The sequence below is a fragment of the Marmota marmota genome, unplaced genomic scaffold, assembly GCF_001458135.2.
Source record: "Marmota marmota marmota unplaced genomic scaffold, marMar, whole genome shotgun sequence".
NCBI classification, from domain to species: Eukaryota; Metazoa; Chordata; class Mammalia; order Rodentia; family Sciuridae; genus Marmota; species Marmota marmota.
In genome coordinates this window covers 15,162,084-15,178,018 of record NW_026000205.1, presented here as the reverse complement: position 1 = coordinate 15,178,018, position 15,935 = coordinate 15,162,084, and positions in this window count along the sequence as shown.

The following is a 15,935-nucleotide window of genomic DNA, read 5'->3' as shown; positions in this document are numbered from 1 at the left end:
TCTGTCTCTGCCGCATGCATGGGGTAGATTGGGAAATCAGAGCAAGAAGGATATTCCTCAAGTCATTCCTGCAAGCCATCAGTATGGCAAACATGCAGCTATACACAAAAGCGGCTATAAATACATAAATGCATTTTTTGCAAACCAAAAATAGATTTATCTGCTTTAACCTCTCTTAGTCAGAATCCCGAAATGCCTATGGCCCATCTAACTCCAACCTATATAAGAGGACATGTCTAAGAGAAGTCAGAATAGAAAGAGGCAGGACTCGTTTTGTTTAGAGGATCTCTGACTGAGGATAACCTTTCCTATTTTGGGCAGACATTGTTCCCATTCACCAAATCAGTGAGAAAGGGGCACCTGATTTGCAGGAAGTCCAAAGACTCGCTTATTCATATTGTCGTCTGTCAGAAGTTTGTGAAGAAGGGGAGAGAGAAATCCCCACATCACAGCCCAGATTTTATGTCACGTCACTATTGTCAAGGGTGAAATGACATAAATTCATTTTCAATAATTAATAAAAAGCAGACATTAGCCCATACAGGTTTTATTTTAAAGTGAGCCTAGTCTTCTTTCCTGCCCCATCACCAAGCCCCTGTCACCCTAAGTCTCTTACTCTGCCCAGGATTTTTATTTATTTAAAGATAACTTAGTAAAATGACTGGAATTGCTTCAGCCGATACAGAGCAAGTGACCCTTCACAGAGAGGCTTAAGTAACAATGAGAATGTTCTTATTGGATTATGTAAGCAAAAACTCCAGAGTTAAATGGCCTTGGGCACAGCTGAATTTAGGGACAAAAGTGATATGAGTGGAATCTGGCTGTTCTCCCAACTCAGTTCCTCTCCTGGTGGTAGGACAGTGGTGGCCTGAAGCTCCAGACTTTCATCTTCTTGGCTTTGAGTACCCTGGAAAACAGGAGACATCTGCTCTTAAAACATCCCAACAAAGTTACAGTTCTGACTCTTCAACTGTGATAAGATCACAGAGTCGGGGACTGAGACATGAGTCCATCCTGGTTGGAATAGGAGTGTCTGCCTCCCTCTGAAAACACAGGCTGAGAGTGGGAGAGAAAGGGGGGTCCTCCAAAACATGGATGCTGTTCATGTTTCAGGGTCTGCCAGTCAACCACCAACCAACAGCTTTCCTTCCAAACTCAACTAGAGACAATTCCTCTAAGACTTAGAGCCGTAAGACCAGGCTGTAGTACCCACCATAAAGGCATTTGAACTGTCCTGTAGGGTGGTTCCTTGTGAGATGACATCATGCCAACACAGGTTTGTCATAGCCGATCTACTTAAGCAAAGGGGACAGCCTCATACCCCAAATCCACAGCATAGATGCAGTGACATGGAATGTAGTTATTCAAAGACAGCTGTTACCCGTGATTCTCCATAAAGGTGGTACAAACAGACCACTGACAATTGAAAGTTTTATTTAGATTTATTAATTCCAGAATGCAGTTGAAATGTGGAGAATATTGATTGTAATGGCCTCTGTTTTAAATATAATTAATTCATGATCTGCATAATTGCTCATTACCTGTACCTTAATTATGGGGCATAAAACATTGTTTATCACTAACATAGTACTAATGGGAAGACAGGCTTTCTCTGATAACTTAGGATTCTTGATATTTTTGTTGAAGAGAGCAATGAGACATTTCATTTTCTTTAGAGGGAGAGAGAGAGAAAATAGGAGACTGTGTCTCCAATGACAACCAGTATGCAGAGACAACCTGATAAACACAGGGCATTTATGATTCTTTTATGACTACATTTTCTGACAAGATAAAGTAAATACTCTTTTGTGGGACTTTACAACTGCACAAGGCTAAAGCTACTGTCCAAGGAAACAGAAAAATCTGAGTATAAATATACTGTGTTGGAGGCTAGCTGGTGGGCAATAAGGATCTCCTAGCAGCTTGACAATTTTCATATAATAACATGAAGAATTTCATGGTTTTTCTTCGTCTTACTGCTAGTACCAGCACAATACATCTTTTCTAGGAAAAAAAATTATACAAATGTATGGTACTTTCTGTTTTTTCCCATACACCATAAATCTTAAAGATAGTTCATATGCCTATTACTGTTAGCAATTTTTTTTAAGATCGACCAACAAAACCTGAAATATACTACATATACAAAAAAAAAAAAAATCATGTTGCCAGAGAATCCGAGTTAGGTGAGATTTTAGTGACTTTTGATTCTGTAGGAATTTTTTGAGAGTTCTTTTACAAAACCCATGGGGAAAAATAAGTGAGAAGAGTGGTCCACGGGCATCTGTCTGTGTTGGTGCATGAGCTCAGCACTTGAAGTGGGAGAGTCGTGCACTTGTCTAGCAGAGCTTGTGAGTGCCACCTACAGTAATGGACTTCATCTAGTTATAGGAGAGGTGGCTTTTCCCAAATGTTGCTCAACCTCTGTGGGTGTAGTTTTTTTTTTTTCTGTGGGGGGTCCATATGTTTTTACTGGTGCATTATAGTTGTACTTATTGATGGGATTTGTTGTTACCTATGCATACATGCACACAAGGTAATTTGGTCAATACCACTCCCCAGCACTTACCCGTTCCCTCTCTGCCTCTCACTCTTTGGTCCTTTTCCTTTATTGATTTCCCTTTGATTTTAGGAGATTCACCCCTGACCTTTCTTTTCCTTTTTCCTCTCTAGCTACTGTATATGAAAGAAAACATAACCCTTGACCTTCTGAGTTTGTCTTCTTTTACTTAACATGAGGGTCTCTAGTTCTTCTGCAGATGCCCTAATTTCATTTTTCTGTATGGCTGGATAAAATTCCATTGTGTGTGTGTGTGTGTGTGTGTGTGTGTGTGTATATATATATATATATATATATATATANAATCATACTGTTTGAGTTTTCTGCAACTTGCATTTTTCACTCAAATGTCTGAACCTGAGATTCATCCACACTATTATGCATCACTCTAATTCATTTTCATTATCATATGGTATTAGATTGTGTGAATATTCTTCAGTGTGTTTATTATTCATTCTGACATGGATGGACATTTGCCTGCTTCCATTTTTTTGGGGGGGGATACCAGGGATTGAACTCAGGGGTACTCAACCACTGAGCTACATCCCTAACCCTATTTTGTATTTTATTTAGAGACAGGGTCTCACTGCATTGCTTAGCGCCTTTCTATTGCTGAGGCTGGCTTTGAACTCGAAATCCTGAACTCGCAATCCTCCTGCCTCAGCCTCCTGAGCCACTGGGATTACAGTCGTGTGCCACCACACCCAGCTGATTGCTTCCATTTTTAAAAACAATTACAGTTAGAGCTTAGATAATCATTCTTATATGTGTTCCCTCCTGCACATGGGCAGAAGTTACTTGTTTGGGGGGACTTTATTCCATTGTTTATTGTTTTTCTTTATTCAAAGAGTTTAGAAAGTTGCAAATATTACAGATGCAAAACCCAAGAAATTGAAGAAAGTTTACCAGTATAGTTGGAATTTTTTTCCTCCCTGCAAGCACATATGCATGTATACAATAATAGCTTTTGCTGCTGCTTCTGATTTATTCAACAATGTTTGTTTCCATATTTTATATTGATGTATTATAGTTATCCATAATAGTGGAATTCTTTGTTACATATTCATACATACAAACAATATAATCAAATCAGTATTATTCCCTAATAATATTAGTATTATTCCTCTTTCTCTCCCTCCCTCTCTCTGGTCCCTTTTCTCTACTCCACTGTTCTCCCTTTGATTTTCATGAGATCTCCTTTCTCCCTTTCTTTCCCATTTTCTCTCTAGCTTCCACATATGAGAGAAAACATATGACCCTTGACTTTCTAAGTTTGGCTTATTTTGCTTAACATAATTGTGCTAGCTCTTTGTAGCTGTGACCAAAAAATCTGACAAGAACAACTTTGAGGAGGAAAAGTTTATCTTGCCTCATAGTTTCAGAGATTCAGTCTGTGATCAACCAACTCCATAGCTCTGGGCCTGAGGTGAGAAAAAACATCATGGTGGAAAGGCCTGGCAGAGGGAAGCTGCCCAATTCATGACAGCCAGGAAGCAGAGAGAGTTTGAATATAAGGAGTCAGGGACCTACTACTTCCTCCAGCCACTTCCTACCTGCTTACAGTTACCACCCACTAATCCAGTCAAATTATCAACCCTTCAAATGGATTAATCTACTTGATTAAATTATGACTCTTATAATCTGATTATTTCACCTTGGAACATTCCTGAATTGCCTCACATATGAACTTTTGGGGTCACCTCATATCTAAACCATAACAATAATGCTCTCAAGTTCCATCCATTTTCCTGTAAATGACATAATTTCATTCTTCTTTTTGGCTTATTAAAACTCCATTGTATATATATATATATATCATGTTTTCTGTATCCATTCATCCACTGATGGACACCTAGGTTGTTTCCATAGTTTGCTTATTGTGAATTGTTTTACTATAAACATGGGTATGCATGTATCCCTGTAATAACAGGCCTTTAATTCTTCAGGATAGATACCAATGAGTTGCATAGCTGGATCATATGGTGATTTCACACCTATTTTGAGGAACCTCCATATTTATTTCCAAAGTGGTTCTACTAATTTAAAATCTCTGTGGGGATAGTCCTGGAAGCAGACCTGTTATTGTAGGCATGTTTACCCAAGTGGCCAAACAGAGGTATGTCCCACTCTACCCAAAGCAGGGGGGCACCTTAAAGCAGAATTTCTTCACCATTGATCATATATGTGTGGTCATATTTTATGATGCATACATGCAAGCCACATAATGGTGTCACATGTCTTCAATCTTAAAGTCTTGAAAATCACCTCAAGTGGTTGACTTATATAGTCACTAAAATGATCAACCAAATGACATACAACTTTGTGCTATCTGCTGAAGACAAAGGATTTACTTTATCAAAATGCCCAAATCTGTATTCGTTCAGAAGGAGTTTTGAAAATGAAAACAAACAACAACTGAAGATAAAGAAATATACAATAGAGAAAATAAAGAAATGTATTTGCTGAAGAAAAAACAAACAGAAAACAAAATGAATGGATATTTTGAACCAACTTTTAATTTCATCCATCTACTTTTTCTCTACCATTGGTAAGTGTGACTGGACGGTTAATAGCATCCAGGTTGTGACATTTAAAAAAAAATGAAATAAGAGATTTCCAGAAAAATAAATTGTTGTGTTCAAAGAAGGTACTGCTTCCTTTATATTGATCATAAAGGAAGAAGTTTACAATTCCTCTCAATAGAAAATCTCTTTTTGTTGAGCTTCTATTAAATACATGTTGACAGATATTAAAAAGCTGTCTGAAAGGAGCCTGGGACTTTCAAGACTTCTGTCTGACCCCACATCCCACCAATGGCTAAGAGCTTCTGAGCACGATGTTTTGCCTCCTCTGAAACAGCAACTCAATTTTGCTGGGTTCTTGGAACAGTGTGTGAGTCTGCCTGGGCGGCCCTAACAGCTCACCATTTAAACAACAGACATTTATTTCTCATGGGTCTGGAGGCTGCAAGTCCACCCTCAAGGTGTTAGATGTCAACGTGGCTGTTTTCTTCTGAGGTCCTTGGCTCGTAGATGGCTGTCTTCTCCGTCTTTACCCTCGGCACCTGTCTGGGTCTTAATTCACTCTTTTTATAAGGACATGAGTGATGTTGGATTAGCACCCACCTGTGGCCTTATTTTAACTTAATTACCTCTTTAAAGACTCAAATACAAAATTCTGAGGTTCTGGGGGTTAATATCTCCACAACATGAAGGTTGGGTGGAGTATAAATTGGCAGAGCATATACGGTCAAGACAAAAATGTGAGCAGAGGGGCAGGAACTTCCTACCTCTCTACGCACATTGAAGAGTGCATCTTAGTAATGATTCTTAAGTGAGGGGAGAGGGGTTATTCAACCCTTGGGGACATATGGCAACACCTGGAGATATTTGTGGCATTTAAGATGTCCCAGTGGGAGGGCTTGCCACTGGCATCTAGTACTCACTAGATCCACCACGGAATGCTCCAGCAACAAAAATCACCCAGGCTCTGACCCCTATAGTGCCAATGCTGTGAGCCCTGATCTGCCCCTTGTCTTTTCTTTTTGTTGAACTTGCCCCCTCGGAGGAAGGAGGTGCAGGGTGGGGCGGGGTGCAAAGCTGCAGTGCCTGCTTGCTCTGAGGGTCTGTGGGCTCTGGGAACCCTGTGGCGATATCCAGGCTGCCTCAGCACTTAAGATCATTTTTCAACAGTTGGGGAAAGTTCTCTGCCACCCCCCCCACCCCCACAATTATGATTGGTTTACTCTTCAGTTTTTCTAGAAAGCTCCTCATCATGTCCGAAAAGCTAATAACAAAATGGATGAGTTCAAGCAGGGGCTACCTCCGCGAATGCTCAGACAGCTGGGAAATAGCGCTGCTCCCCAGTCCTGCAACAGGAACATTAGGAAGGCCTCGTTTTTTTCCCCCCCTCCCCTTCCATTTTATCCCCTGCTACATCTAAATTTAGCCCTCTCCCCAGTGACCCTCAGAAAGATCAAAGCGCTCTTTACATTCCTGTGATATGGAGGAGGCCGCAGAGGGGGAGAAAGTCCTAATGGTTAATTGGGCAGGAAAATGGCAGAAAGGAAGGGGGAAGGCACCCTGGGATCGCCAGGGCTTGGCAGACCCCAGAGACACTGCAGAGGACCAGAAAGCGTGGGAGGTGAAGGGAGGTTGGGTTCTCTAGTCCCGGGTCTCTGGAGGTGGCCTTAGGGAACAAATGCTCCTCCCCACAGGCAGGGCACACTTCAGCACATTGTTACCTCCTCCAGTTCCCACTCAGCAGGTTCCCTTCCAGTCCTGATGTGATGCCCTGGGAGGAAAAATCTTTTGTGTTTCTAGCAGCTTCTTGGGAGAGCCAAGAGAAGGCCAGCCTCTGTCTCCTGGGCCTGTTCAGGTGCTCTGCTGCAGACAGAAGGGTTATTTGGAGATAGATCCCTCTGGAAGTGAGAGGGATGGAGTGGGTGCCTGAGAGGCTCACCTGGATGCCTTGCCACGGGTTCCAGAGGTGCTCAAGGACTGAGAAGAACCTTCTGAGTTTGCCAAACAGAGGCAAGGAGGCCAGGTTTGCACCTTCCCCGGGCCCTCCCTTGGGAGGGGCATTACTTGGATCCCAGTGAGAAGGAGCTAGCTCTGTGCCTGGTGTGGGCTGGGCCCTTGACAAGAAGATCTGGCAAAGCCCCACTGCTGATTCCAGCCTCTTTGACAAACAGAGTTACACATTTAAATAAGGCTACGAGTTGTCTCTCCTATGGTTACCGCTTAGAAAGCAAGTAAGCATAAGAGCAAAAGGATCAGTTCATATGTAACTTTGCACTGAAGAAGTCATTTTACCATCATAGCATCCTTGAAAAGCAAAAGTCCTAAGAGAGAAGGATGATTCTTTTTTTTTTCATGATGGAAAGGGATTGGGAAAGGCTGAATTGGTACAGGCAGCTGGTGTGGGCTGAAGGCCTGCCCGCCTGTCCCCAGGCCTCATGCAGAGGGTTGCCCATGTCTCTGCAGTGCAGATTTTGGAAGGTGAGAGACTGTCAGGGAGAGCATCAGTGCTCTCAGGACACAAGACACCAACAGAACTTCCTTAGTCAATATTTCTTGAATTCCTTGGTTTAAATGTGTTTTTTTAAAATAGAAATTGCCATGAGGTCCAATAAAGATAATAGTGACTATAGATAAAATGCAATGTTCCTACCATATGTACAACCTTGATTTGAACTCATTCTGTGCATTAGAAGCATTTATTCCATTGTCCTCTACAAGGTAGATACAACTCTTGACCTCTTGATTGATACCTTAACTTCCCTGCTTATAAAATGGATCCAAGCAATTTGTCCGAGTGGCTTAACTAGTAAGAGGTAGAGCTGGGTTGTAGCAGGGAACAACAGTTGGACCCTTGTGCTGCTCTCCCTCTGCAAAGAGCCAGGATCAAGGAGAGCAGAGCTGAAAAAAAGCTTTGGGCTCCCTGCAGATGTGCTCCTGGGACTGATAGCATCCATCAATTGAGACAAATGGATTTTACAAGTAAACCAGAAACCACCTTCCCAACTTGCAAACCAGGAAACAGGTTTAGGGAGTGTCCCATGATGGTGTTGATAGAGAAGCCATATACCATGGCCCTTCACAACACAGAAATCTATTTTGGCCCATGCTGAGCACTGACATCCAGGTATCACTCGGAGATCTTCCAACGAATAAGGAAAACACAAACTTCTATTTTGTAAAAAAAAAAAATAATGTGATACCTAAACCAGACAAAGACACTTCAAAGAAAGAAAACTTCAGACCAATATCTCTAATGAACCTAGATGCAAAAATCCTCAATAAAATTCTGGCGAATCAGATACAAAAACATATCAAAAAAATTGTGCACCATGATTAAGTAGGATTCATCCCTGGGATGCAAGGCTGGTTCAATATACGGAAATCAATAAATGTTATTCACCACATCAATAGACTTAAAAATAAGAACCATATGATCATCTCGATAGATGCGGAAAAAGCATTCGACAAAGTACAGCATCCCTTTATGTTCAAAACTCTAGAAAAACTAGGGATAACAGGAACATACCTCAATATTGTAAAAGCAATCTATGCTAAGCCTCAGGCTAGCATCATTCTGAATGGAGAAAAATTGAAGGCATTCCCTCTAAAATCTGGAACAAGACAGGGATGCCCTCTTTCACCACTTCTCTTCAACATAGTTCTCGAAACGCTGGCCAGAGCAATTAGACAGACGAAAGAAATTAAAGGCATAAAAATAGGAAAAGAAGAACTTAAATTATCACTATTTGCAGATGATATGATTCTATACCTAGCAGACCCAAAAGGCTCTACAAAGAAACTATTAGAGCTAATAAATGAATTCAGCAAAGTGGCAGGATATAAAATCAACACGCATAAATCAAAGGCATTCCCGTATATCAGCGACAAATCCTCTGAAATGGAAATGAGGACAACCACTCCATTCACAATATCTTCAAAAAAAATAAAATACTTGGGAATCAACCTAACAAAAGAGGTGAAAGACTTATACAATGAAAACTACAGAACCCTAAAGAGAGAAATAGAAGAAGATCTTAGAAGATGGAAAAATATACCCTGTTCATGGATAGGCAGAACTAACATCATCAAAATGGCGATATTACCAAAAGTTCTCTATAGGTTTAATGCAATGCCAATCAAAATCCCAACGGCATTTCTTGTAGAAATAGAGAAAGCAATCATGAAATTCATATGGAAAAATAAAAGACCCAGAATAGCAAAAACAATGCTAAGCAGGAAGTGTGAATCAGGCGGTATAGCGATACCAGACTTCAAACTATACTACAGAGCAATAGTAACAAAAACAGCATGGTACTGGTACCAAAACAGGCGGGTGGACCAATGGTACAGAATAGAGGACACAGAAACCAATCCACAAAACTACAACTATCTTATATTTGATAAAGGGGCTAAAAGCATGCAATGGAGGAAGGATAGCATCTTCAACAAATGGTGCTGGGAAAACTGGAAATCCATATGCAACAAAATGAAACTGAATCCCTTTCTCTCGCCATGCACAAAAGTTAATTCAAAATGGATCAAGGAGCTTGATATCAAATCAGAGACACGCCGTCTGATAGAAGAAAAAGTTGGCTACGATCTACATACTGTGGGGTCGGGCTCCAAATTCCTCAATAGGACACCCATAGCACAAAAGTTAATAACTAGAATCAACAAATGGGACTTACTCAAACTAAAAAGTTTTTTCTCAGCAAAAGAAACAATAAGAGAGGTAAATAGGGAGCCTACATCCTGGGAACAAATCTTTACTCCTCACACTTCAGATAGAGCCCTAATATCCAGAGTATACAAAGAACTCAAAAAATTAGACAATAAGAGAACAAACAACCCAATCAACAAATGGGCCAAGGACCTGAACAGACACTTCTCAGAGGAGGACATACAATCAATCAACAAGTACATGAAAAAATGCTCACCATCTCTAGCAGTCAGAGAAATGCAAATCAAAACCACCCTAAGATACCATCTCACTCCAGTAAGATTGGCAGCCATTATGAAGTCAAACAACAACAAGTGCTGGCGAGGATGTGGGGAAAAGGGTACACTTGTACATTGCTGGTGGGACTGCAGATTGGTGCAGCCAATTTGGAAAGCAGTATGGAGATTTCTTGGAAAGCTGGGAATGGAGCCACCATTTGACCCAGCTATTCCCCTTCTTGGTCTATTCCCTAAAGACCTAAAAAGAGCATGCTACAGGGACACTGCTACATCGATGTTCATAGCAGCACAATTCACAATAGCAAGACTGTGGAACCAACCTAGATGCCCTTCAATAGACGAATGGATAAAAAAAATGTGGCATTTATACACAATGGAGTATTACTCTGCATTAAAAAATGACAAAATCATAGAATTTGCAGGGAAATGGATGGCACTAGAGCAGATTATGCTAAGTGAAGCTAGCCAATCCCTAAAAAACAAATGCCAAATGTCTTCTTTGATATAAGGAGAGTAACTAAGAACAGAGTAGGGACGAAGAGCATGAGAAGAAGATTAACATTAAACAGAGATGAGAGGTGGGAGGGAAAGGGAGAGAAAAGGGAAATTGCATGGAAATGGAAGGAGACCCTCAGGGTTATACAAAAGAACATACAAGAGGAAATGAGGGGAAAGGGAAAAATAATACAAGGGGGAGAAATGAAGGTCAGTAGAGGGGGTAGAGAGAGAAGAGGGGAGGGGAGGGGAGGGGAGGGGGGATAGTAGAGGATAGGAAAGGTAGCAGAACACGACAGTCACTAGTATGGCAATATGTAAATCAATGGATGTGTAATTGATGTGATTCTGCAATTTGTATATGGGCTAAAAATGGGAGTTCATAACCCACTTGAAGCAAAGTGTGAAAGATGATATATCAAGAACTATGTAATGTTTTGAACAACCAACAATAATAAAAAAAAGAATCAGATAAAAAAAAAAGAAAAAAAAAGGAAAGGACAGAAAGAGAAATAAGAGAAACAAAGAAAATCAAAACAACAAAACCAAAATAAACCAAAATCCCAACCTTCAAAAGAAGAAGATGGAAAAATAACTACATTAAAACTCCTAAAATTGAGGAAAAAATATGCATACCCTTTATATATATTCATGCACCAATCACCACAGCAAGGAACAAGAAGAAGAAGAAGGAGGAGGAGGAGGAGAAAAGGAGGAAGAGATTCTTAGTGAAATATGAAGAAATTGTCTCCACTGAGGTGGTCAAAATAGTAAATGAGAATGGATTTCAATGCCTATGTCCAACTATCTTTTCCATTCTTTCTTGAGTGTTATAATTTGGATGTGAGGTGTCCCCCAAAAGCTCACTTGTGTGAGACCATGCAAGAAGATTTGGAGGAGAAATGATTGCATCACAGCCTTAACCTAATCAGTGGATTAATTTCTGATGGGATTAACTGAGTGGTAACTGGAGGTAGATGGGGAGTGGCTAGAGGAAGTGGCTCATTGGGGGCATAGCTATGGGGTATATATTTGTATCTGGCAAGTGGAGTCTCTCCCTCCCTCTCCTCTCCCCTCTCTTCCCCCTTCCCTCCCCTCTCCTCCCTCTTCCCCTCTCATCATCATCATGTGAGCTGTTTCCCTCCCCCACACTCATCCTCCATGATATCCTGCCTCACCTGGAGCCCCATGGAATGAAGCCAACGTTCTATGGACTAAGACCACTGAAACTTTGAGCTCTTAAATAAACTTTTCTTCCTCATAAAAAAAAAATAATAATAATGTCAAGTAACACAGTACCATGCCTTCGTATAGTAGAATTCCAGACTGGAAAGGGATTTGGGAAAACACTGGCTCTGTCTCTCTCCTTGCAGGCTGAGAGACTGAGACATGAAGACAAGAAGTCCCCTGCCTAAGGCTTCGTGGCCGACTAGTGGCAGAGCTAAGATTAGGTCCCCGAATTTCAGCCATCTAGTAACTATTCATGAAGCAAACCGTTTTGGAGGGTGGGGAATGAGGAGAGGATTGCTTGATTATCAGTGAAATCGATCAACAGAGTCACCATTTAATTAAAAAATATATCAAAACCTTTCTTGATAATGATCGACCTGTTACACTGGAGCAATTAAAGTGGTGATTTTATTTACTGAGTTACTGCCAACTCCTATGATTTTTTTTTTGTAATACCCTTGTGATAACTCAATTGGAAATATGTGGTAAGACACAGTAATATAATCCCTTTTCTTAAGATAACTTGTGCCACAGCCAACCAGGGAGTTCATCTGATGGGTCCGTTGAACAACCGAGATCCCCTCTGTGTCATTCTGTCTCCGATGGCTCTAGAGGGACCCGTCAGGAGTCTTAGACGGGGCCCATATTTGAACTGATGGAGTGCATCCCCCACGTGCCCAACAGCTCTGAGGCCGCTACACAGTAGAGGTAATTAGGAATGGATGCATTTTAAGATGTAAATATAAACTTTTTAATATTAAATTTTCATTTAAAGTTTCATGACACAGAAGGACAGCTGCTATGGGCTGAGTGACTGTGTCCCCTTGATATTCATATGCTGAAAGTCCAATTGCTCAAGTGATGGTGTTAGGAAGTGGGGCTTAGGTCATGAGGGCAGATCCCAATCAATGGGATCAGTGTCCTTACAGGAGGCTCCTGAGAGTTTCCTTGCCCTTTCAGCCACATGAGCACACAGTGAAAAGGTGCCATCTATGAGCCAGGAAGTTGGCCCTCTCCAGTGGCCAAATCTGCTCGTAACTTCAGCCTGAAAGTCCTGTCTCCAGAACTGTGAGCAATACATTTCTGTTGTTTATAAACCATCCAATTTATGATACTTTGAGCAGCCAGAATGAACTTAGACAGCAATACATCTCTATTTGTTCTGTTTATATCCTTGCAGGCTGAGAAACTGAGACAGAGACGCAGCTGGGGGTTAACTGGGTGGTAACTGTAGGCAGGTAGGGTGTGGCTGGAGGAGTGGGTCATTGGTGACATACCTTTGGGGTTTATGTTTTGTCCTTGTTGAGCAGAGTGCCCTCTCTCCTTCTTGGTGGCTATATCCATTTTCCTCTACCACATGTCTGCCATGATGTTCTGCCTTTTCTTGGGCATAGAGCAATAGAGTTGGCCATCTTTGGACGGATTTCTTTAAAACCACAAGACCCAAATAAACATTTCCTCCTCTGAAATTGTTCTTGTCAAATCTTTGGTCAAGGGGTGAAAAGGCCGACCAAAACACTAGTGGAGGTGAAAGCTGTGTCCTGCTATGCAGAGGCCAATGCTCCTGGGTTTGAAAAGGGAGATGGTGCCTTTCTCCATGGAAAACTGTGATTGGTTCACATTTCCCTAGTTATACGTCTCCATCCATAATATCCAAAAAAAGAATTCTGTGTTCAATTAAACTGGGAAATGCCACATACAGTACCGCTTCTGTGGATCAACATACTAAAAGCTCTGGATGTCCTAAATCAAGAGTCAGTTTAATTTTTGGCTTATTATTTTTCCAAATTATCTGACTAAAGAATAATATCTTTATGTCATACCTAAGAAAATCGTGAAGAACTGATTTTTCAAGCAGAACCAAACTAAAACGGATTATTAATCCAAGGAGGTGCAGGCAATAGAAATGAACCATCTGTCAGGGGTCAGGAGAACTGGGTTCTGATTTAGACTATTCCATTAATTAGCTGAGTGACTTTGGGGAACTCACATCTCTTTGGACTTTCTTAATTCATTTAGATACACAATAATTAATTAATAAAATAATTAATAATAATTGATAATTAACAAATGAATTACATCATTCCTAAAAAAACCCTTTCAAGGTCTGATATAGAATGATTTTCCTGATTTTTTTCAGACTTACCTGCAGTAGGCTATCTGCTGTCTCATCACCTGTCACAGTTCACTCTGGCAGTTGGAAAGACTGTGAAGTACTCTGGAACCTCTTCTTGGTCAGGCAAATGAGTCATGATACCCCCGAAGCCATATGGATAGGATCCCTGTCAGTGTGTTCCTGGCCCTCAGTCAATCTGTCTGTCTGTCTGTCTTTCTCAGGAACTCTATCCTTTATGCCCATCTCACTAATCATAAGAGAGAGCAGGAAACCTGGCCCCTTTGTCTTAGGAGCATGAGATTTGCTAAGGAAAGACCCAAGTCCAGGCATGGAAACAACTTGACCACCCGTACCAGTGTTGATGGGGTCAGTACTTACAAAGATCACAGAGGAAACATCCGTGAGGGCTAGGTCATCACAGAGACCCCATGGGGAATGGAGAACTTGAGAAAGACCTGGAAGGCTATGGAATTCGGATACCCAGGTACGGTCTGAGTGGGGGCTTGGTGGGTCTCTACACTGGCGTGAGTAGTCAGAAAGTGAGTAATCATGTGGAACCGAGGGCTGCAGACAGAAGCTGTGGAGCATCAATGTGAGCAGTCTCCTGGGTGATGTAAACAATGGGGAGAAATTGACATTTCTTCAGGGAAATGATATTCTAATAAACAGATCTTAGGCAACAATTGGAGCCTGATGACAGAGCAGTTACTACCCATGAGTTTCATGCATAGACCCAGACAAGGAGCCCAGAATGAGTTGCAAGCCTTTGTTTCCCAGCCAGTGGGATGCTCAGACTAAACCCCCTTCAACAAAGAGCACATTAGGACAAAACTCTCAGAGCAAGAGACCTGAGGACTCTTAAACAGGAGTGAGTCATAGAAGGAAGCCCAACTCGACTAGGCTTAGCTGTAGGGAAATGGAGGCAAGAGCATCCCAGGAGCAGAGGGTTTGGAGCAGTAAGAAAGAGCCATGCAAATTTCACCTTAAAATAAGCAAGCTCTGTCTGTCAATCCTAAATGATCAACTGAGGCCTCCTCAGGTTGTAATGGAGATGATGCATTGTCTTGTGCGATCCCCTCTCCTCCAGCTGTGCCCTAGGCTGCTAAAGGTCCTCATGAATGTCTGTGGTGGGGTCTGGTCGACTCTGGTGCTGATTGGAAATCCCTGACCCCGGTGTCAGGCACGAATCCCAGAACACCGTCTTAGGTGTTAGATAGACTGTGTGCGTTTGTGTTCTGACTGCAATACCTTTGTCTCCAAGTGACAGAAATTCCAGCTGAAACTGATAAGAACAATAAAAGGAATTTGTTGGCTCACAGATATGGGAAGTCTAACGGTAAGAAGGACTTGCGGATTGCTGTGATGCTTTCCTTTCCGCCTCTCCATTCTGCCTCTTCTGGCCTCAGCTACACTCTATCTATAGCTACCTCCTCCCTTTGAGAGAAAGTCCAATTCCAATAAATCCTGAGGAATTGATTATATTTTCTTCTCCAAACCCAGGGAAATGAGAGAGAAAGGCAGAAAAGAGACAGAGACACAGGGGGACTTCTGTTCTAGAAGAGTGAGAAAGGTCTCCTTTGACAGGAGCCCTAAAAATGCCTTTTTTATATCTCATTGGCCACAAGTGGAACCCAAAGTCATTTCTGAACCAATCACTGCGGCTAGAGGGCGGGACCTTGCTTCTTGTCTTACCAATCAACACCTACCATCAGGCAGGGGGACTGGGCCAATTCCCAGAAGGTGCTTGATGCAGAATGAAGGGGAGGGGAATTCTACAGGGGAAAAGGAGGGAATTTCCAGTTAAAATACATAAAAAGTTAAAGTAGGTGCTGGGGAGTCCATGAGGAACTCTCCATTGTTAGGGATTTGACTCCCTGTGGAATAGTGTCCAGTATGAATCACCACTCCTGCCTTCAGCACCATAACTGTCCCCTTGTGTACGTCCCTTGACTGGTGAAGAGGCTTCTGCACTCCAGCTGTCTTTGAGAGAGAGAGAGAGAGAGAGTGTGTGTGTGTGTGTGTGTGTGTGAGAGAGAGAGAGAGAGAGAGAGAG